Here is a 24,857-nt window from a genome sequence, read left to right on the forward strand (position 1 = left end):
TTCTTTACATAAATTGTGTTGAGTCAAGTGTTTCCCACAAAACAGTTTTCTTTTTACTAAATGTATATGACCTAACACAAATCTAAGCATGAAATATTTCATATTTACAATTTTATTCAGCTTCAGCAAATGTTCTAATTAGTTTATCTTTTATCGTGGTGTGGTTTTGACTTTCTATAGATCGCATAATTAGCAGAATTGCCCTAGGACATGTGGTTTAGTTCGTACGTGTTTTGTTTTTATAATATTTGAGTACGGAAGAATATTATGGTAATATAATAATTGATAGTTAAGAAACCTAACATTAGGGTGAACTGTATAATTATTGGTTGATAAAAGACTTGCCGGGACACTGGTTACTGAATCTCTGTTCCATGCGCATATAAAGCCACCATTCAGTCAGTTAATACTTAATTCATTTTAGCAAATGTGGATAAACTAGATATGATTGGAGAGGAACATCTCTAACAATAACAGGAAGTAATGAAAGAAATATAATAATGTGTTTTGTACCGCTCAAACCACGTGCAGGTAAAGGAAAAAATCCAAAGTGGTCCGGCAGGGCAGGTGATTAGAATACTCGAGTTGGCGCTGAATGGTGATTACTAGCGGCATTCCTTCTAGTCTTATACTGTTAAATTAGGGACGACTAACTCAGATAGCCCTTTAAACATAACTCAGAAATAAACAAAAAATCGACAGTACTTCTACATTTGTTCACAGCTATTCAAATTAATAAGTACTAAATCTATCAGCAAAAAACAGCTCCAAACGTTTGTCAAGCCACTAAAAATGGCTTCATGATAAATATGGCTGGAATTTGTTACGGTTAATGTAAGCTAGAAGAGTTATTAGTTGAGAAATCAATGACTGGTTACCATCAGTACCTCTTCTTAATAAGGTAAAATACAAATATCATATAATGCTGCTTTGTATATATTTAAAAGCATTCGAATGTTGTAAAGTGAACAATCAATTTATCCAAAGTTTCCATGTTTATTGTGTGAATGATACAGCACAGCACAAAGTCAGTGCCGGATAATGAAGCAAAGTGCATATAGAGTCAACCTGAATCACAAAACGTTGAATGTGAACGTTTGGTTGACATAAAAAGTATTCTTACCTCTTTTCTACTTGAAAAGTGGCTTGATGAAGCTGTGTATAAAGGCCTGTGGGTATTTAAGTTCTGCGTTGATTGACTCAAACACTGGTATGTTAACCGCTAGGGAGGGCTACTCCTAATACAAAAAGATGCTCCAGCTTTGTACATGCCATTCATATGGAAGCCATTTGGCATTGGCTCGACAGGTGCATATCACATTTTTATATAACAAAATGCTTTGGACTTATTGTTCCATCCTCAAACTTAAATTAGAATACTTAAAAATAAATAAGTACAAACTCCTAAACCCGGCTCTTATTGTTCTTATAACTCATTTAAATTTCCTGCCTCAACAACATCGAAAGGCAACCAAAACCAAACTAACTGTTAGAAAACTAAAACAGTCTTTGTTGAAGATTAGTGATGATTAGCCACCTACCCGCTAGTTTTTACATTGCACAATTAGGGACGGTTAGTGCAGATAACCTTTGTGTAGCTTTGCGCAAAATTAAAAAAAACAAAACAAATTCTACACGTCCCACCTACTGTGTGAAATATGGCAAACAATCCTTCTCACATTCTGTAAGACGGAGATATCGTATTATTGAATTCAAGTATTTTCCTCTCGGATATTTTTATGTATAACCAGTTGTTACGACAAACGAAGTCTGCACTAGGTTCATTAAGAAATTAACGTAACAGTGTTGGTGCAACTAGCATGTAGTGTCTGAACCACAGACAGGCAATTGATAATTGGCATCTAAGGAAGGAGTAAGAAACATCAGTCTAATGAGCTAAATATATGATTTTGAAATACCAATAAAGACAGATAAATATTGCCCTTGATTTTATAGTTTAAATCTTAAATAATATTTAATTGTAATAAAATATTTGGCTATACCGTTAACATAAATTAGCAAATTAAGGAAATTGTAGTTTATTTTAAAACGATGTATTTGTCTTTTTGTTTATTTTTGAACAGCAGTGCCATCTATCAAATATCTATTACTCTGGTGAGTTGAGAACTTTTTTTAAAAGAATAGTTACTATGTTAACACCCCCTTATATTCACCACATAAATCTTTTATTTATTTGTTGTTTCTTTTCGCGTCTGTACAAACATTTAGGTTTAAATGATGATGTGTTTTTCGATTTTTTTAACTGCGTGTGCAAGTAATCTCATTTAATAAGTGGTTTTAATATAATTCAATATTCTTTATTTCCATTATTAAGTTTTAAGGAGATTCAATGTGGAAACCGTGGGTAATGTTTATAAATTACAGGTCATGCAGGCATAAACGTACAAATAAAGGTTACATAACATATATGTAAAACATTTATACTGGGAAGCCAAAATATTATTAATTGGATCAAGAATTAAACATCTTAGAATTTAAATGTGTATTTTTAATTTAGAAAGGTTACCAACGCTGTCAAAAGCAGCAAAGAGATAAAACATTTTTTACAAGCATGGTAATGCAGTGTAAGTGTCGACTAAATTGTTTTTGAAGGGTTAAACTTGTAAATACATCCAGACACTCTTTCTCAAAAAGGTTGTTACATGTGATGTTTTGTTATTTTTCTTGTGTTTTTACTGTGTATAATGTCTTTCTTTTGGTAATTATTGGTAAGTATGTTTATAACATGAACATTCGTGAAATATTTCATGATTATGTCTTTTTTATGGAAATTTCTACCGCAAGAAATGGACTTTTTTCTCCACTTCTAAGTAAAAACAAATAAGACCGTCATTTTGTGAAAATATTTAGTATCAATCTGAAACTTTAGCAAACGTGTAACAATTACATTCACATCAGAACATTTCACTCAATAACTAATGTGGTCCCCACGTGCTTCAATAATGTCCGCTAGGCGGCGTGGCATACTCATAACTAACGTTACGAGTCTTTGTTTTGGAATTCTGTTCCGCTCTTCAATCAGTGCTTGGCATAACTGTTGTAGGGTTGTAAGGGTATCGTTCCTATTCCTGACTGCATGACCAGGAGCATCCCAGCGATGCTCTATCGGGTTGGTATCTGAGCTTACAGGTGGTTGCTCAAGGACCAACACACCATGTTGTTGTAAGAAATATTGCACATTGTGATTATTGTGAGCCAGCCAATTGTCCTGCTGTAGCTGGAAATTGTCCTGCAAAATATCCTGGGCAAATGGCAATAACTGGCGATCCAGGTCCTGATACACAGCACCAGTGACGTTTTGATCCAGAATGACCTACTGGCTGACAGCTGAAGAACAGAATGCACCTCAGACATGCACTGAACCTCCGCCTCCTGCGACGTTTTCATCTTTTAGCTGTTTTCTAGGAAGCATGCGCACTCGTATTCGTTCAACAGTGAAATAGAGTAGAAATCTGAATTTGTCAGCAAAAACTACATGATTCCAATGTGTGATCGTCAGATTACGATATCGCTAAGCCCACTTCAGTTTGTTGTTGCGATATCTAGCTGTTTGTTTAGGTATCTTGGCCATCTATCTTGTTCTGTATTCAGCTTGCTCCAACCGTTGATTAACCGTCTGACGTGAAATCCGGATCACTTGTTGCTCATGTAGCTCAGAAGAAATCGACCTGGAGGACATCGTACGATTTCAACGAGCAATGATAAGGATCCGGCGATCATCGCCCGCTGTAGTGGTCTGCTTGGACTCACACTTACGGTTGCAGTTCTTCTTCTGAGAACGCTATTGACGTTCTATTTAGATATACCAGGTCGTCTTGCAATATCGCCTTATTTCAACACAGAGTTGTCGTAGGCAATCATCTGATTTCTCAAACGTATGTTACTAGGATCTGGCATAACGTCTAAAATGTTTTCAGAGTTGAAAATGCGTCGCTAACAGGTAGGGTACGCAAGCAACATCAAAATACCCGGCTTTTATACCTCACTCTAGACACTGCGTTTAGTCTCAGAACACTCCGATGTTCAAGAAAGTAAACCGACTCAGAATGAACTCAGATAATGCAGAGTAATAGGGAAATAAAACTTAAAAGTTTAAGGACAACACACAAAGTGAATTTAATATTAAAATGATTTAAATGACCAAAAATCACATTTTTCGAACATGTAACAACCTTTTTGAGCAAGAGTGTAATCATTGCCACTCTTTCTAAAAGTATTAAACACAAGATAATTATCGTTGTACAACGTACTTTATAATCTGTACACTTTTTTCATGATAAATCGTTATTTAATATAAATAGCTTAATTTCAAACAGTATGTAAAAACACGGGCCCGGCATGGTCTAGCGCGTAAGGCGTGCGACTCCTAATCCGAGAGTCGCGGGTTCGCGTCCGTGTCGCGCTAAACGTACTCACCCTCCCAGTTGTGGGGGTGTATAATGTGACGGTCAATCCCACTATTCGTTGGTAAAAGAGTAGCCCAAGAGTTCGGCGTATTATAATTATACTATCATTTCACTCACTTTTACCTGCCTATACGTCAAGTAAGAATCCCTATTTCTAAATTAATTTTGAAAGAGGGTTTATAAGGTTTACAGTGGTACACGATTTTAGTATTTGTGTTGTATTTATTTTGAGAGGTAATGGAGCAATAGGAAGTTTGAGCAGCAATGCCACAGAGAGAGACAAGTTATGCAGTCAAAAAAGATACTGATGATGAGAAACAGTTGTCAGCTGAGCACCAACATCTTCTTTGCACAGAAACCACACAGTTAGGAGGGTCAGAAAAATATAATCTTACAAATACCCAACATCAGTCACTGAAACACAAGGTTCTGTATAGAGGAAACGTTGAAAAATAATACTATCCACTTTTAGGAGAAATGGTTCAAAGATATTGCATGGCTTCAGTATAGCCTATGTTTCAAAAGTGCTATATACTTTTATTGCAGAAAACCACTCAGAGGCAAAAGTTATTTATCATAAAAAATGCACAACCCTACATTTGTATCCACAGAGAGTGATTTTCAGAGCATGCTGAAAGTCAATTCCATAAGGTAGTGGTATCAACTTGTATTCAAAAGAGAAGATCAGAAGATATTCAGCTTCATAATGTTGTGTCATTAGAACAACAGGAAGCAAAATCTCGCCAAATAATAAAAATATGAAGCTAAAGACAAAGATAATTTTTATTTTTCTCATTGATCTTGCTACTTAAAAATATTTTTTATCCAGTAAACACATTGATATACTTTTATGTTTTGGATATCTGTAAAATTTTAAAAAATATTTTACACACCACATAAACTTTTACTGGAAAGAAAATAGGCTTTGTATATTATGCAGTGTGGATATAGTCCCGGCATGGTCAGATGGTTAAGACACTCGACTCGCAATCTGAGGATCTCAGGTTCAAATCTCCGTCACACAATCATTCTCTCCCCTTCAGCCGTTGGGAGCGTTATAAAGTTACTGTCAATCCCATTACTCATTGGTAAAAGAGTAGCCCAAGAATTGGCGGTGGGTGGTGAGGACTAGCTGCTTTCTCTCTAGTCTTACACTGCTAAATTAGGGACGGCTAGCGCATAGAGCCTTTGTGTAGCTTTTCGCGGATTTCAAAAAAACAAATAAAGAAACAAACTAAACCTTCCTGTGTGGACTGTGACAAAATTTATATGTTTATTGGGAGTAGGTCTAAGGAAGAAAATGAAGCAAACAGTTTTATCAATGTAGGATACAACTGCGATAACTCGCGCCAAAACTGTAAGTGAATCATATACAGGATACTGGTGTAATAGCAATAGGTTGTTAACTGAAATTCTAAAGCAACTGGATAGGCTTAAGTGGACTTTTGACAAGAAGTCAAGAACTATATATACTACCAAAAAATTAAAAGAACAAGTACATATTTCAGTATATTTTTGACATCCTTAAATTTATGTATGAAAAACATATCCGTTCGTCTACAAGTGTATTTTTAAGCTTGGGAGTGAAGTTTGAAGCAACTCTAACGAAACTCACCTCACTCAAGGAGAATACATCTAAATGTACCCTATTTATTTCGTGAAACTATGCATTTCTCATTAATTCTCAAAACAAAAATCAACATAGATTTTTTGCGGCTTGTATTGTCAGTGTGCACCTTCATCTTGTGTATCCAAGCAGTCAGGCACCATCTGAGAGAGAACGAGGTGGCGAGGGCGGTTTAGATGCTGGAGGACGGTACAGCGAGTCGGTGTGTAACCAGGCGTCATCAATGAACCTTGGCGACACTACCAGAAGACAAACTCTTATGGCAGGGTACCTGGTAAAGGCCGTCATCGCTACACAACAACCAGAGAGGACCGTTACATCATGACTAACTTCCTGTGAGACAGGTTAGCTTCGACTCGGTCACTGTAAAATAACCTTCAGCATTCCACTGAAACCCCCTGTGTCGACCCAAAGGGTTCGCAAGCATTTTCACGAAGGACGCCTTAAGGCCAGACGACCTGCAAGAGTATAATTCTGACAGCGTAACACCGTGCAGCCAGGTTGTAGTTTGCTCGTCATTACCTGGACTGGGAAGTTCGTCAACGGGCCAACGTGCTGTGGACAGACGAAAGCAGATTCACTATGTCTCGTGATGGTGGACGTGTGAGAGTGTGGTGATGCCGAGGAGAGCGATTTTCCACCTATTGCATTGTGCAAATCGACCCTTATAGAGGAGGTTCTGTAATGGTCTGGGTAGGCATATCCTTGGGTGGCCGCACGGACTTATTCATACTTTACAGGGATGCTCTGAACGCACGACGATATAGAGACAAAATTCTGGAACCCATTGTGAGGCCTTTTGCCGATGCTGTTGGCGATGGGTTTATTCTCATGCAGGTTAAGGCGCGATCCCACGTCGTCAGGCTGTGTATGGACTTCTTTGACAAGGAAGGAATAGAGACTTTCGAGTGACCTGCCAGATCTCCAGATTTAAATTCGATTGAACACTGTTGGGATATGTTGTCGAGGCGTTTTAATGAACGCCAGCACCCTCTCAAATTGTAGAGGAACTCCGACAAGCTCTGATAGACAAGTGGACTGCCAGACCCCAAGATTACACCGATAGACTGATTCGAAGTGTGTCAAATCGGTGTCAAGGGTGTGTCAAGGACACAGGGTGTGTCACAGCCTGTGGAGGTCACACTAGATATTGAGTGTTTCAAACATTTCTTTAATAAACGAATTTAAACTGTTTAAAGTATTCTTTCATATGGGATATCAGCTTTGGCGATATTGAGGTTTTTCAAAAAAAGTTATTTCTCGATGTTTCATCGTTCATCACACATTAAAAATGGATACAGATGGAACTGAAATGAGGCAAATTACCTAAAAATAAAAATATTAACACATTTGGAACACTGAGATAAATTATATAAGAAAACGTACTTGAGTTGATGAGTTGGTGTGTTTGTTGAACAACTGGAAAAAATTGAAGGTTATGTTTGGAGCAACACCAAAGTCTGAGAGTAATTTCTACACTGTTTTGAAACCACTGTACCCAATAAGGTAGTCTATTTGCAACGTAGCCTTTCAGTTAGTGTTAATGAGTACGAGCTAATGTTGTTTTGTTTGGACAAAACGGCTTCCATTTAGTGCATCAGATTTAACAACTAAAATAAACATCTGAGAAACTCCATTACGGAAAATAATTATAAGACTAATTACAGACACTGAAGTGATGGAGGAATTAGAGTGTCTAAACACATATTTGCAAAAGAGAATACAAATTATTGCTAAAATGCTTGCTGCAATGGAGTATGTCAAAATTTCACTTCGAGAGAACAGAGAAGAACTTTAGAAAACCATAAAATAAAACAACAGAATAAATCAGCTCCTTGAATATCCAACCAATTAAAATGACACATATGAGAAAATTACTCAAGCACTTTTACTGATGAGAGTGTAGCATTTGCACAAACATTTTATTTGGAGTGTTACTGAGTTGGGTACTACATGCTTCTAGACACCGTGCATGAGTATGTGAGAGAGAATTTCGACCAGAGAGGTCCACATTCCTTACAATTTTAAAAATGTTTTCCCCATCACTGGAAATATTGATAATGATGAAGAACAATACTTATAATTTCCTGAGAAGTGAAAACATATTTAATTATAAACGTTAATTTTAAGAAATACCCATAATTCCAGCACTAAAGCTAGAAAACTTTTGAAGGTCTGTAGCCCTTTCCATCAAGTTGAGGTTCTTGTGAAGCTGCCTTTAGTTTACCCTGCTTTTTTCTTTGAAGTTTAGAGTACCTTCATTGTTCTTAGTAAGCTGCAGATCTAGCTTTGTAATTCTATGAAACAAAGTTACTTGAACAATGTAATTATTTGCCATATTCAAGAACAAATTGATTTTTTGAAGTGAAATACATTCTGGCAGCACTTTATTGCTGCAAGTGACCAGCTTAGGAATATTTTCAGATCTTTACTTTAAAAAGAACAGCAAAGTAATTTCATTGTAACGTGTTTTCTTCTAAAGACAAGTGCAGTTATTCTCCTAAGCGCTTTTTTATTATTATGGTTATGGTTCTTTTATTTGTACACATAAATTTTCACAACAAGGTTACCATTCGTAATAGTGCCACATTGTGCAAATCATATAAGAAAACTCATATTTGTAGACGTTGTTAAAAATGAAGAATTAATGGATAAAAGTTTCAACTCTTGCAACACCTAAAATATGTACTATAACGGAGAGGAATATAAAATATATTTTATTAGTACTTACTTTTATTTAAAGACTAACAGTTACCAGCTTTGTGCCTGCTTGGTTTTAAAAAATATTTTAACTAAGTAACGTTTTGAGCTAAAGTTTATACTGTATCAATAATCAAGACAGCACTTTGATTTGTTTAGTTAAAGTTACACTACATATTTCTGATATAAGTGTTATTACTGTTTCAAACATTTTATTGTTACCTAAATATTGTTCAAATTGTAATATGGCAAACTGATTCCTTTTGGAGATTCATAACTGATAATACAATATACAAAGCTGGTTTTATTTTTACATAAATACATTTAAAAAAATAAAACTAACATTATATCTAGATAATATCTCATCCGTTAGAAGTTGGGCACTAGAACAACAATTTCACTAGATTTACTAGTTTGAGTTTCTTAAGTATGAGAAAGTTTCTTAGTATGCTTAGTGAAGCATTTTTGTTGAAATGCTCTTATGATAATTTATGAATTCTATGTGAATATTTGTATAATTCTGTAGAAATGTCATGTTTGTGGTTCTGGTAAATGTGAATGCTTTAGTGATTATTGTATTTTAGGTGTGTGTGTGATTCAGCTACATTTAACCATTCAGTGCAGGCATACTCTACCATTGGACATGTGTAGGTTATATATATATTAAGTATGTTTTTGGTTGTGCATGAGTAGCGATACCAATACAGGTTCAAATATTATGAATACGACATTCTGAGTGGTGGCTAGAAACTATGGGAGATGACAGCTGGATATACTTATAATAATATGAGCTGAATTAATATAGAATAAAGAAGTATAACAGTGCGAAATCGAATGATGTTGAAATAAAAGATAATTTAGTGTTTGATCAAAAACTAAGTTTAGTTTTTTTTTTCATACCTATTATCAGATTTAGTAGTATAAACCACATCACCTTATTTCCAGGACTTCCTAAACTATAAAAAAAGAGTGGCAACTCATTATTACTTGTCATGTAGTTTATTAGGGATTAGTAGTAGTACAATGTACGTCTACACAGATACTATCGTCATCATCGTTTATTTGGAAATGGTGCTAGTTATTATAAATAACGCTTTAATCGAGTGAAGTACGAAACACCATTGTATAACAATTTGGGGGTAAATGTGATCCGAATAAAATAATTTCCAACAATCAGAACTAGCGCAATTATAACTTAATCATTAATTTTTGCTCAAGAAAGTGGTGGGTACATATAAATCATTAAATACGAAATTATGTTTTATTGAATTATTAAAACATTGGTAATAATATAGTCGCACAGTTTACTACTATATCTCTGCATAATAAAAGCTTAAGAAAGGTGCACATTTTTCTAAAAAAATTAAAAGCTAGATGGTTTATAAATGTTTGTTTATAGGCCTGGCATGGCCAAGCGCGTAAGGCGTACGACTCATAATCGGAGGGTCGCGGGTTCGCATCCCCGTCGCGCCGAACATGCTCGCCCTCCCAGCCGTGGGGGCGTTATAATGTGACGGTCAATCCCACTATTCGTTGGTACAATAGTCCAAGAGTTGGCGGTGGGTGGTGATGACTAGCTGCCTTCCCCTCTAGTCTTACACTGCTAAATTAGGGACGGCTAGCACAGATAGCCCTCGAGTAGCTTTGTGTGAAATTCAAAAAAACAAACAAACAAACGTTTGTTTACAAACAACTTATTTTGTGTGATGACTTAGTTTCAGCAGTTATGACTGGTGTAGTAATGAAGATTATTGAAGGAAAATTCTTCAAACCTTTTTTTGACATACGTAAATTCTTGTTAAGTTTGAACATTTTTCGTAATGAAAATAAGTTGCTTCACTCTGACTAAAATTTATATAAAACATTGAAATTACTGTTGAAACGGGAAATGTCATGCTATCATTTTTTGAAATATTGATTACACCTACAGAGAATAGAGAAATCACTGCTGAAATTTATTCTAAGAGTATCCATGCATTTATATTTAAGCTTTAACACATATGACGGATTGGCACAAATGAAAGTGGAAACAATACTGTACACTTTACAGTCTAAAGGTATTTATCTTTATATAGTAAATTATTAAGTCAAACTCTTATTGCATTTTGAGAATGGGAACAGTCACATTTAAAAGTAATTCACATTATATCGTTAATCAGTTTTTCTTTAAATATCTTTGTTAATGAAATTTACATAAGTGTCGTCTCAATATAAATAAAACTGTATAACCTTATTACCACACAAAAAAAAACAAAGTTTAAGCCCCAAGTAACCTTGTGTTACCTGTATTATATATATTTTGCCTGAAGTTTATAAAATTAGGGACATTTTAGACATACTGTATCTAATATTATAAGTTATGTAAAATGTAATGGAATTCATGCTGATATAATTTTCAATTTAAGGAATAAGTATAAAAGTAAGAATTTCTACATATATCTTGAAGATATTAAAGAGGTAACACTATATGAGAACGATATTTTAGTGTTATGATATCCAGTTATTCACTAAGGAATGTATGGAAAAATAGTCACTGTCTTGAGAATAAATTAAAGAAAACTACATCTCGATATATTCGATATGATAATCTTTGTGTTAAAATATTTTTAAAACATCAGAATTCTAATAAGATAGTGTAAATAATGCAGTTTTACAGATTTTTCTTGGAAGAGCTGTCACATTTCTTCTATTTCATAAGTCTTGGAATTCGTTAATAAGTAAATTGATATTACAACATGCAATCAATCTTCATATTATAGTTTTTGCACATATTATATAGGATTAATTTCTTAATTGCACTGTTGTATTAATTCAGGTTTATCATGTCATAACAACCTTCCCAAATAAGAAGCAACAAAATATTCGCCATTATGGTGGACGCTCACACATAAAAGACTATTCAAAAAGTGCCAAACATGCAGCTAGTCTTTCAGTAGCTGCTCAAAGTTCAAAAGTTGATGTGTTATTCAAAAAAGCTGTGCCGAGTGACTTGTTAATAGCTGCCAAAGAAGCAACCTTTGCTTATCACAGTGCTGTCCATAACATAAGATTTAAAACAGCTGATTGCTCTTCCAAACTGATTGCAAAGTTAACTGAACCAGAGTTCAGTTCTTCAACAACAAAGAATAAAGTTATTATTTTAAATACAATTGCTCCTTTAGCAGCAAAAGAATTGAAGAGAGACTTAATGGAGGTCCAGTTCGTTTCACTTACAGCAGATGCTTCAAACCGAAAATATGCCAAAATTACTCCTGTCATGGTACGATATTTTTTGCCAGAGGAAGGAGTGAAAGTAAAACTTTTAGACCTTCAGTCGGTTCCTGGAGTGACATCAGAAATTTTAACGAATTGCTTGATTTATCAAAAAAAAATGTTGGTTATTGTGATGACAGCTGCAATACAAATTTGGAAGTGTAAAAAGAAAAGGAAAACAATGTATATAGTCGATTAAAGAAGGAACTTAGCAGACATATTGTGGGTGTTGGTTGTGGTGCTCATATTGTACATAACTGTCTCTAAACTGCAGTTGATGCCCTTCCTATTGAAGTGGAAAGCTTGGTGGTCAAAATTTTCAAGTATTTTTATATTTACACTGTGAGTGGCATACACCTGAAAGAATTGAGTGAGTTTGTAGAAATTGAGAACAAGAAAGTTCTCCAATATGGAAATATGCGATTTCTGTCTTTGTTACCAGCTGTTGAGAGAGTTCTCTGGATTTATGAAGAACTGAAGTCATATTTTTGTTCAAAAGAACAGTGTCCATTATTGATAAAAACATTTTTTGAAAGCAAATGTGGAGAAATGTATCTATGATTTGTTCATGGATAACTAGGCTTGTTTAACAAAGTGATTTTAACCATGGAGAAACCAAAAGCAACTGCAAGTGATATTGTTGCAGAACGTAAAAAGTTGAAAACGAACTTGAAAGAAATACGAGATAATTACTATATTTTCCGTGGTGAAAATAAGACTCTGTGTGGTGGACGAAGAGGGAGGATGCCAGGTAGACTTTATTAGGATGGAATTTACCAGTTTTTATGATTGCTGCCTTCTTATATTGAGCTTTGGGAAAAAGTTTTGGTGGTGGGGAATACTTGTTTGGATAAAAAACTGTGTTTTCGTGTGGCCCTCTATAGAAGCAGCTGCTGAAAAAATTAATGAAACGCTTGGAAATATAGCAATAAATATTGATGATCTGTTTATTTAAGTTGTTCTTGCCAAATCCTTCTGGTCATCAAAATGTGACGAGTCGAAAGCAAAAGAAATTGGTTGTGAAGAAAAATGGGAAGAACTTTTCAACCACTTTAAAGATTAAAGTATTTCAGTACCTAGTCTCAGGCAAGCTATGGAGTACCTTTTTGTTTACCAGGCACTTCAGCCCCTGTCGAAAGAGTATTTTCAGTGGTGAATAGCATTTGGTCTCAAGAAAGAGGTCTAGTGAATGAATCAACAGTAAAAGAGCTGTTGCATTGTAAACTACATATTGACTTGAGTTGCAGTGAGTTCTTTGAAAAAATAAAATTAATTAAGATTTTTTAAAGAAAGTTCATTCAATTAGAAATACAAATGATCATAAAAAGTGTTCAGCGAAAAATTAATGAAATTTTGATGTTCCTTGCCTTGCTGAATTTAAATAAATATTTGAGATATAAACTATCAGTATTCCTTTTTTTGTAGCAGCACTATAACTTATGGGGCGTTAGGTTATATAAACAGTTCTTTGTTATACCAGTGCCGGTACCTATTACAAAAATTGAAAATTGTCCCGGTTTGATGCTTGGAAATTATGGTACACCTACATGATTTAGGCATAACTAATTTTCTGACAGGTTTTGACATTGTTATGAGGAATCTTATATCCTAACACACAACAGAAAATTTTATCAAGCAGTCTTGTTGCATGCAGTTATTTTATGACAATTGAACACTAAGCATATCTCCAACAACGAGAGTGAATGTACTTAGGTTGCCAACAGTTTCATAGGGATATATTTCATGTTGTGAAGTAGATCAAACATTATCAAAATCGATTAATTAATTATATATATATATATATAAATGTAATATTATTCAACTGACACAAACTGAAGAAGTTCTGTTAACTCCACTTTACAACCTTGCTTGAACACTACATAGCCACATGGAACTTCCTCCATAGAAGAATCCACTATTCTAATGACAGCAGCATCACTAACAGTAACAGTGATTCAATTTCCATTGGAAAAACTTGATGAAATTCTGTTTTGATCATTTCTTTCATTCTGTCTGTGATGTATAGGTTTCCTTCCAAGTCATAGAAGAATCCACTATTCTAATGACAGCAGCATCACTAACAGCAACAGTGATTCAATTTCCATTGGAGAAACTTGATGAAATTCTGTTTTCATCATTTCTTTCATTCTGTCTGTGATGTATAGGTTTTCTTCCAAGTCATAATTCCCATAGTCTCCTTTTGTAAACGTTCAAACTTTGTATCAAAGGCACTTCATCGTTTTAAACATAACAAAAAAAGAGTTACTGTCCTTTTGATGGTAATTATCATAATTTTTCAGAATAAATATAAAAATAATAATTACTGCAATAATTCATTTTTATAGGAAGTATCTTGTATCATTAAAATGGTCCTTTCGGTATAATGATAAAAACAAATTAGAAATGTCCAAGAGAAACAAATAGTTTTTGTTTTTTAATAATCATCATAATCAAAATGTGGATAACAAATTATTTTGTTGTTTAAATCTGTGTGTCTCAAACCTCTTTGCTGGGCTCCTATTTGAAAATATTTTGGGTCGTGATGACTCCTATTCACACAAAAACTAGCAGCAAATTACTGCACATATGCCGAATTACCTATTACTGTAATTTGTTTTTTTAGTGATGTTATGACCCACTCATCCCTACAATAGCTTTGAAACTCTTCTTTTGGTGTATAACCACTAGTTTGAGAAATGATGGTTTAAACAAAAGTAAATAACTTTAGGTATAATTCATGTTTATTTTGGTCCGAAAACAAATGACAGATATAATATTAGATTGTAAAAAAAATTATCACCTTAACATTAGTCAGTTTTCAGTTGAATTAGATCTCCTGCAACTGATGGATAATTATTTATCTGCTAAATTATAATGACATAAAATTAATTGAATCATAGTTAGATTGTTCTTGTTTATGACGAAGTATGTCTGCAGCTTTCTTTAGTTTCAGCTTTTCAATGTTTACTTATATTATAAATGTATGAGCATTTCTAAATATATTTTAATTACTGTATTGATAAACTGTGAAGTTTTGAGATGAACTTCTGTTGATGATAAGATCTCTCATGAAAGGTTTTATTAAAGCAGCTTACCTCCTCTGGAATCCAAACCACCAGTCACATGTTTACTCTGCAGGCTAAGCTATGAATGGGAGGATGGGATGAATAGGATTATAGCAATTTATTGCACATTGCTTATCATTATTCCTGTTACTGTAGACAGAGATCATGGTGTTACCATCCTAGGTTTAATGGGCTTGTCAGTTATTGTAAGATCAGTACAGTGTCAGTGTTGTGGATACAAGTTTTAGAGTTGGTGTACTTACACAAAACTGTAATATTAGATCCATATCTGTTTAGGCGTGTTTTATTTCCCTTTTTTCAATTCATTATGAGTTGGTTCAGTGGGTTTCAAATATTACTTATTTTATTATCGAAAGTTAACATCCTATACTGTAAAATTAGACAAAACAAAATGTTTAAATTAAAGAATATTCTTCTCACTTATCATGTATTCTGTGTTTTTTCGACTCATTTTTTGAAAAAAATTATACAGTAAAATTTCACCATTCTTTTTCTAAAAGAGTTTAAGGATTTCCCTTGTTCTGTTAAGAAGATTTAGTTAGAACCACCTTTATTTGGCCATAGACACCTTAGGACAATAGTTTCCATTTTGTTTACCATAGTTTTCCTTTATGATATTCTAGAAAAGGACATTATTTTCAATGTGCACAGCCAAAGTACTACACCAGTAAACTAGAATCTCGCCATAGAAATTAGAAACATTCACCAACTAATGTTCGGATTATTACCTATTCTGTTTTTCCTGTATCTGCTGGTTTTAAGACAGTTTAATTAAATTTTTCTTAGTCGTAATATATTCGCATTTTGCTGGAAAGGTGAGTCCTTCCAACACTTTCCATCATAGACATCCCACTTGTACTCATTATGGTGGGAGAAGCCAATATAGAAGTAGTGCAAATAGTAATCTCTTGTGTGTTAACCCCTCTATTTCATGATAATGTTCTTCTTAGAAGAATGAGAAGAAAGCTCAGCATATTAAAACTATATATATCATCATTCTTTCTACAGAAGCATAACTACTGGTAACATCGGTGTTTTAGCAGAGTTATATTCTGCCATTTCAGTTAGGATAAAAGCATCTATATCTGTTGTTTCATAATCTTAATCTTTTTCACATAGTTAAAGGCCTTTTCAGCTAGAAGCAACTTTTACTGAACGCTATGAACATTATTAGATGTGTTTCATCATATGTATATTGTATTTGTATTTGCTACTGTTTGTATTATGGATCTCTGGTCTGTGATTGGCGAGGTTATTTTATCTTCAAGATGCATAATCACAGGTTCTAGCTTTTTACAGTGGTACTCTACGCACGTTATTTTAAAAGTTTATATTCTGAATTATATTAACTGCCTATTCATATTCAATGTTGCTCCTATCAAAATCTTACTTATCAAGATTTGATTTATCTTAAGGTAGGTTATGCTTTTTTTTTCTTGTAAGTGGTCGGCTATCCCAAATTTTGGTCTTTATTATAAGGCAAGCTTCATTGATATAGGTGCCCAGCATGGCCAAGTGTGTTAAGGAGTTCAACTCATAATCCGAGGGTCGCGGGTTCGAATCTAGGTCGTACCAAACATGCTTGCCCTTTCAGCCGTAAGGGTGTTATAATGTGATGGTCAAACCCACTATTCGTTGGTAAAAGAGTAGCCCAAGAGTTGGCGGTGGGTGGTGATAACTAGCTGCTTTCCCTCTTAGTTTTACACTGCTAAATCAGGGACGACTAGCGCAGATAGCCCTCGAGTAGCTTTGCGCGAAATTCAAAAACAAACAAACAAACCATTATCTACAATTCTATACCTATAGGTGTGTAACATGGTGCCACTGACAAGCTGTCAAACTCAATAAACTTTGTCTACGCACAAATTGAATAATCGCAGCCAAAATTTTGTTGAACTTTTGAACTTAGTCTTTCCTGTTAATGTGATTTGAGCCTGGCATATTCATTCCGTCACACTCAATTCAATCTAGGTCTCAGCTAAACACCATTTTCTACATATTATTTATGTGTTATGATACAGATAGTACTGTTTACATTTCAGATGGTTCAAACAATCCACCTCTAGGAGATTATCTTAAACAGTTCACAGACGAGCTGGATAGACATTGTATAACACAATGGTTCTGTTGTGACTCCAAAACTATTGTTATTTACACAAAGCTTTAATAAATACGAAACTGACATGTCGTACACAAATACTTATAATGTAACTACTTATAAACATATTTTTAAATAGGCTTACACTATTACCTTTTTATACTATGTAAATTATATTTGTATAGAAAAAACATTTTTCATCATTTTAGGTATAGATTTTTATGTTTGTGTTTGTTTTGCTTTTGTCTTTTACTAATATATTATACATTACCAGTTTCCTATGAATTACAATAAATTGGAGTTAGCAATGAATACCTAAGAAGGTTTGTTTGCTTGGAATTAAGCACAAAACTAAACAATGGGCTATTTGTGCTCTGTTCACAATAGGTATGAAAAACCGATTTATAGCATTGTAAATCCCCAGGCATACTGCTGTGCCACCAGCGGCCGAGAGGGTTTCACTTTAAAAATATTCCATTAACAAGTGCTGAGGAAACGGATATAATTGATAAAAATGAGACAACATTTCTTTTCAGAAGTTACGAAAAACCTTTAACAAAAATAAATACTGATGTATCCAACTTCTCAAAAGTTCTCTCAGTGAATTGGTAAAACCAAAATTTGCGCAGGATTTTTACTTATAAATAGTGCAGTAGTGTAAGTAGATAGTTGAAGTTGGCGAATGTGTAGTGATCGGTTAAATGTCAGGGACTGTTCTATAAAATAGTTATTTGATTTAAAATGTTTAATTTATTAGTGTCCAAATGCCTAAAATGGAATGTGTTGTTTCACATACTTTAAAAGGCAATTAAATAACAAAGTCGAGTGCACAATTTTTAGTGATGTGGTGGATGCAATATTATGCCAATAAGATCAACTAAGATAAAGCACAAATACCATTTTTAAATTAGAGGAAAGTGCATGGCTGCCACAGTTTTCAGCTTGGAAGTCTGACCAATATGTTACTATACAAACAGAATGGAAAAACTAAAGATTTGTGTAACTATGACAAAAACAGCAAGTTATGTTTTTTACACTTTTAGGTAATTTCATAGAACTTGTTTGTAGCAGTTGAATTTCATATTCTTTTAGTAATGCCCATTTTCAATTTATGCTTTATAACTGTGCCTCAATAAAAAGAGTGCAAAATAAGTACAATTATTTTTAAATGAACATAGTTTAATATAATTTATATTGTTCAGTCACTGCGTAGTTTGTATCTTCTTTTTTATAATTGTATATAAATCTCTTAGTCGATGATTATAGTAAAAACGGAAAAATACGTGAAATTTTAATGAAACAAAGAAAACTACTATATAAACATATATGAAAGAAAAGAAATACGTAGAGTTTTTATTCAATAAAGAAAACAACTATTACTTATTCAAATGAAGCTTGATTTTGAAGAAGAATGTAGAAGGCCAAAACATAAAGATCAAAAACTGTTCGTAAAGGTAGCCAGTATGCATTCAAGGCAGGAGGTGTCAGTTTGAAAAGTACAATCCTTGACATTAAATGAAAGAACATAATGTACACTTACGAGAAAAACTATGACAAAATGAACAAGAGGAGTACAGTGGGATTTTTATTCCATTATTGGTGATGCATTAAGATGAAAAGCAAGTATAACCTTTCTATAGAAATGCTGTCATCACCAATGAGGTTCAGCAAAGGGCGATGAGACGAGTTGGTCTGTCCAAAGCTCCAGAATAGAAGAATTGCAGGACAGTTTAGTCGGACAGAAAATAATTATGTTCGTCGTCAGGGGCGTAGCAAAGGAGGGTTTTTGGAGATTAAACCCTCATGGACCCAATCCTTTTAGACAAATTTAGTTGCCACCTGTGAAGTTTCATAAAGATCCGTGATTGCATGGCAGATAATTTCACACACAATAAATGGTTAAATGCAAATTTCTGATTGAACACTTTTAATACAGCAAGTTTTGTGAGAACTAGATAAATACAATCGAATATCTATGAAAGGCTCAAACGCCTGTTCTTTCTTGTTAGGACATCTACAACACAGTTTGGTTTAACTTTAATATCACGGTGAATGTATAATGAGGCCAGGCCATTCAATCGATCTTCAGTGGTGGTATTTTTGAAATACGTTTTGAGTCTTCTGAGAGTTGAAAACGAATGCTTCACTCGGCTCTTTGACACAGACAGCGTGGTAAATACTTTCAACAGTCTAGAAATGACTGGGAACATTTCTGCATTGCACATTGCATATGCATCTACAGTTACGACACAAAGTGTTCGTACCCCTGCGTCCCGAGTAGTTTTTTGCTCATAACTTAAAATGTATCACGATTGGGAAAATAGACGTATAGTGTAGTATAGACATTATACTAACACATATCCACTTAAAAATTTATGTAAATTAAACGACAAATAAACTGTTTATAAAAAAATAACTAAAAATAGGAAGGCAGAAAGTGTTCGTGCGTCTACGTTAATGGTCAGTTGTGTAACCTTTCAGGTGAATTACTTGGCGCAATCTCTTCTCATAGCCCTCCATAATTTTTTGACAGTACTCGACTGGTATTTTCTTTCATTCTTTTTTACAGAAGGCTTCCAACTCTTACAAGTTTTTTGAATGACGCTGATGAACCCTGGTCTTCAACTCATACCAAACGTTTTCAATTGGGTTGAGATCGGGTGATTGCGATGACCACTCCACAACGCTTATATTGTTCCTCTGCAACCAGGATTGCACATATTTCGATGTGTGCTTCGGGTCATTGTCGTGCTGGAAAATCCATCGACGCCCAAGCCGCAAGTTCCGAGCATCATTCTTGATATAAGTGCCTAATATATCAATATACTCTTCTGTTTTCATGATTAGGTTGACGCCGTGAAGGCTGCCTACACAAGAAGAGCTGAAGGATCCTCATAGCATGATCGAGCCACCTCCGTGTTTTACTGCTGGGACGGTGTTCTTTGAGAGATTTCGTTCCCTCTTCTTACGAAAAATATTGCGAACATCATTGTGGCCGAAAAGCTCAATTTTAGTCTCGTCTAACCAAAGAATACTCTTCCAATAGGTAATATGCTTTCTTGCATATCTCAATCGTGTTTCTAAACGAATAGACTTTAAATATGGAGTTGTAAGAGGACGGCATACTTGGAACCCAGATGAGCGTAACACGTTCGTAACTGTAGAAATGCTTACTTTAACCCCAGTTTCTTTTCCAGTTTCTGTATGTCATTACGTGTTAAACGAGGGTTCCAACTAACTTCTCTGAGTACCTTCCTCTTGGTTCTCTCTGGAATTTTGGTAGAGCGTCCGGAACGAGGGAGGTTAGCAGTTAATCGTGTAAGCTTAAATTTGGCAATTATGCTTTGAAAATTAGTTGTTGTTGTTGTTGTTTTGGAATTTCGCACAAAGCTACTCGAGGGCTATCTGTGCTAGCCGTCCCTAATTTAGTAGTGTAAGACTAGAGGGAAGGCAGCTAGTCATCACCACCCACCGACAACTCTTGGGCTACTCTTTTACCAACGAATAGTGGGATTGACCGTCACATTATACACCCACACGGCTGGGAGGGCGAGCATGTTTGGCGCGACGTGGGCGCGAACTCGCGACCCTCGGATTACGAGTCGCACGCCTTACGCGCTTGGCCATGCCAGGCCCTTGAAAATTAGATTTCGGCACATTGAGTTGTGTAGCAATACCGGAAAGAGACACACGAGACTTATATTTTACAATAATTCGGTTTTTTAAATCACTGGACAGTTGTTTCCTGTTCGTCACGATGACCAAGCAGATAATTACGGAGACGGCGCTAAATTGCTGGAAGTAAATTTTTTACTGGCTAAATTCCAATAATTATGGACCCAGTGTTTAGTTCTCGAATGCTATAATGTAGTTTATTCGCCAACCTAAACAAAATGTTTACGGGAATGTTAGTTTTTCACACGTCCTGAAATGTACGAACACTTTTTGCTCCTTCTATTTTTGGTTATTTGTTTATAAACAGTTTATTTGTCGTTAAATTTACATACAAATTTATGTAGACGTGTGTCAGTATAATATTTTAAATAAACTATACGTCTATTAGTCTAATGATGATACTTTTTAGGTTATAAGCAAAAAACTACTCCTGACGCAGGTGTACGAACACTTTCTGTCGTAAGTGTATGACATTGTTTGGTCTGTTGTTCGCAAGTGATTTGTGCCAACCATATGTTCACCCACTGCAGCTAGTGAAGTGCTGTCAATGTCAGCCTTGTATATATTGACCAACTCTTTAATTTGGTCACATTGTTGTGCTGTAGGTTCTGACGTTTTTGTGGTAGGTCCTGATGGTAGTAGACACATGAAGTTTGTAAGGAGAGTTTTGTGACTGGACAGACAATCATATATTTGTGAAAGAAAGTGATCAACAACTGGTACAAATACAACAATACGAAAGTACTCCTCAGGGCTAGTGGTTTGTGGGTTAGCACGGTACATTTGTCTTTTAGCCTGCCTTGGCATTATGATGTCCATTTGAAGCTCACTATACAGAGTTTAAGCCTCACAGAAAATGTTGTTAAATTCATTCACAGTATTATTTCTGAGTAAACCGATTAAATCTTCCACTATTTCTACATGATGCATCGCAGCACATAAATCAATGTTCTGTTGCTGCAGTAAGTTGCACAGAGGTAAACTAAAGGAAAACAATTTAGCAATGGTAAGTAGAGTGATGACAAATTTTGGCTGTGTTATAGAACACAATAATTGATTGGCTTGCATGGCAGAATCTCTTTCTTTTCAATCTGATACGGGCTCAAGGTCATCTGCAACTCCAGGAATTAATTATAGAAAGACAATGACTGTGTCATGCCTCTCAACCAACCGGGTGGGGCAGAGACCTTTCAAACTTTTTTTCGATTTAGGTGCTTTATTCTCCACCGAAAGAGTCAAAACGTGCTTTCGTTTGAGTGTATTGAGAAAGTTTTCAATGCTAAAAAATTACTCCCATGCAATTTCGCACAGGAACTTATTTACAAGCATCAGACATGCCAAGTTTAGGGAATGGGCACTGTAATGTACATAGGGTGCAAGTGGGAATTTATCAGTTATGTGTCTCTGGACACCATTGAATTTCCCAGTCATAGAAGTAGCACTGTCGTACCCTTGTTCTCGCAGGTAAGCCATGTCAATACCATAATTTGTCAGATTGGTTATGGTAACATCAGCCATGTTTCTGCCTGTCACATCATAAACAGGTATAAATTGCAAAAAATCTTCTCTCATTGCAACAGAGTTGTCCTTGGCATGCAAATATCTAACACACAGCAAAAACTGTTCAATGCCTGAAATATCTGTTGTTTCATCAGCTAATACTGAGAAACACTTTGCAACATTAACCCTGTTGACCAAAGCATTAAGAACATGAGTATTACAGGCATTGATGATTTCATTTTGAATTTGAGGACTCAGATACGTATCATTCCTCTTTGTACTCTCAAGGCTTGCTCAAAGCTTGACATCACCTTTTGCCCTGTGGCGCAAAATTTCCCGAAAATTCCTGTCGTTATTGGTGGGCTTCTCATAAGTTTCACCAACAAACATGGGACCAGAATCATTTTTCCCCTCAAAGCTAAACCCTGTCTCCCACAGAGCAATTCAGTATCAATAATAGGCCTTAAATATTGCCGGTTCTGTTCAATTTTTTGCTTGTAAGTTGCTTCAAGCTGCAAGTGCACAGATGAACTTGTGTTTATGACCTGTTAAAAATTGTTAGCTTCTTCTTTGCTGTCTTGGTGGTACTGTTTCAATAGAACAATCTGGTTTATGAGGTTTGGGATGCCATATATTTGTAGTGTGCATGAGTTGGTTTTGCGTATGTAGGAATAAAGTGTCCCCTTGTTGCTAGGGAAATTACCCCCACTGCTTGTCCCCCCGTTGCTAGGGAAATTTCCCCACTGCTTCCCATGTTGCTAGGGGCATTTCCTCTACTGGTTGCCCCCCGTTGCAGGGGAATTTTTCCCACTGCTTGCATCCGTAGCTAGGGACATTTCCTACACTGCATGTTCCCCGTTTCTTAAGAAATTTCCTTCACTGTTGCCCTCGTTGCTTGGGAAATTACCCTCACTACTTGCCCCTCCGTTGCTAGGAAAATTTTCCCCACTGCTTACCTTCCGTTACTAGGGAAATTTCTTCCATTGCTTCCGCCTCGTTGCTAGGGAAATTTCTTCCACTGGTTGCCCCCGTTGTTAGGGAAATTTCCCCCAGTGATTGACCCCCGTTGCTAGGGACATTTTCCCCACTGCTTGCCCCCTTGTTGCTAGGGAAATTTCACCACTGCTTGCCACCTCGTTGCTAGGGAAACTTCTTCCACTGCTTGCCCCCCTGTTGCTCGGATAATTTCCCCACTGCTTGCACCCTCGTTGCTCGGGAAATTTTCCCCACTGCTAACCCCCATTGCAAGGAATATTTCTTCAACTCCTTGCCCCCTTTGCTAGAGACATTTCTCTTCCACTGCTTGCCCCCCCGTTTCTAGGGAAATTTCCGCTACTGCTTTCACCTCTTTGTAAAGGAAATTTCCCCCTATAACTTGGACCCGGCCCTTGGGAAATTTTCCACACTGCTTGATCCCCATTGCTTGGGAAATTTCCCCACTGCTTGACCCCGTTGCTAGAGACATTTCCCCACTGCTTGCCACCCGTAGCTAAGGACATCTCTTCTGCCGCTTGCTACCCGTTGCTAGGCAAGTTTCCCCCACCGTTTGCTCTCCCTTGCTAGGGAAATTTTACCACTGCTTATCTTCCGTTTCTAGGGAAATTTCCCCCAATGCTTGACCCTGTTCCTATTGAAAGTTTCCCTACTGCTTGCCCCACGTTGCAATGAAATATCTCCCACTGCTTCCCCCGTTGCTAGGGACATTTCCTCCACAGCTTTCCCCCGTTGCTAGGGAAATTTCCCCCACTGCTTGCATCCGTAGCTAGGGACATTTCCTCCACTGCTTGTTCCAGGTTTGTAAAGGAATTTCCTTTACTGCTTGCCCACGTTGCTTAGGAAATTTTCCCCACTGCTTGCCTCTCCGTTGCTAGGAAAATTTCAACCATGCTTACCCCTTCATTGCTAGGTAAATTTCTTCCACTGGTTGTCCCCCGTTGCTAAGAAAAATTTCCCCACTCCTTGCCACCGTTGCTAGGGACATTTACTCCACCTCTTGCACCCTGTTGCTATGGAAATTTCCCTCTCTGCTTGTCCCCCCGTTGCTAGTGAAATTTACCTCACTGCTTGCCTTTTTTGGGAGGGACATTTCCTCCACTGCTCGCTCCCCATTGCTAGAAAAATTTCCCCCACTGCTTGCTCACCGTTGCCAGTGAAATTCCCCTACTGCTTGTTACCCGTTGCAAGGGGAAAATTCCCCCACTGCTTGCTCCCCGTTGGAAGGAACATTTCTTCCACTCCTTGCACTTAGTTACTATGGAAATTTACCCCACTGCATGCACCCCGTTGCTAAAGAAATTTATCTCACTGCTTGTTTCCCCGTTTCTAGGGAAATTTTCCTACTGCTTTCCTTCGTTGCTAAGTGTATTTCCCCCACTCCTTGCTTCCCGTTGCTAGGTACATTTTCCCCACTTCTTGCCCCCATGTTGGTAGGGAATTTTCCCCACCGATTGTCTCTTCGTTGCTAGGGAAATTTCCGATACTACTTCCCCCCG

General features: G+C 36.1%; 1 long non-coding RNA gene across 1 annotated transcript in view; it reads left to right on the top strand.

Annotated features, from left to right (window-relative positions):
- The first annotated feature begins 2,088 nt into the window (after nt 1–2,088).
- LOC143249016 (uncharacterized) overlaps nt 2,089–24,857 on the top strand; it is a 72,559-nt gene continuing 49,790 nt past the window's right edge. The window contains exon 1 of the long non-coding RNA XR_013027353.1: nt 2,089–2,115. This is a non-coding gene — a long non-coding RNA (uncharacterized LOC143249016). The remainder of the gene's footprint in view (nt 2,116–24,857) is intronic.

Source organism: Tachypleus tridentatus, chromosome 4 (genome assembly GCF_004210375.1).
Source record: "Tachypleus tridentatus isolate NWPU-2018 chromosome 4, ASM421037v1, whole genome shotgun sequence".
In the NCBI taxonomy this organism is placed as follows: domain Eukaryota; kingdom Metazoa; phylum Arthropoda; class Merostomata; order Xiphosura; family Limulidae; genus Tachypleus; species Tachypleus tridentatus.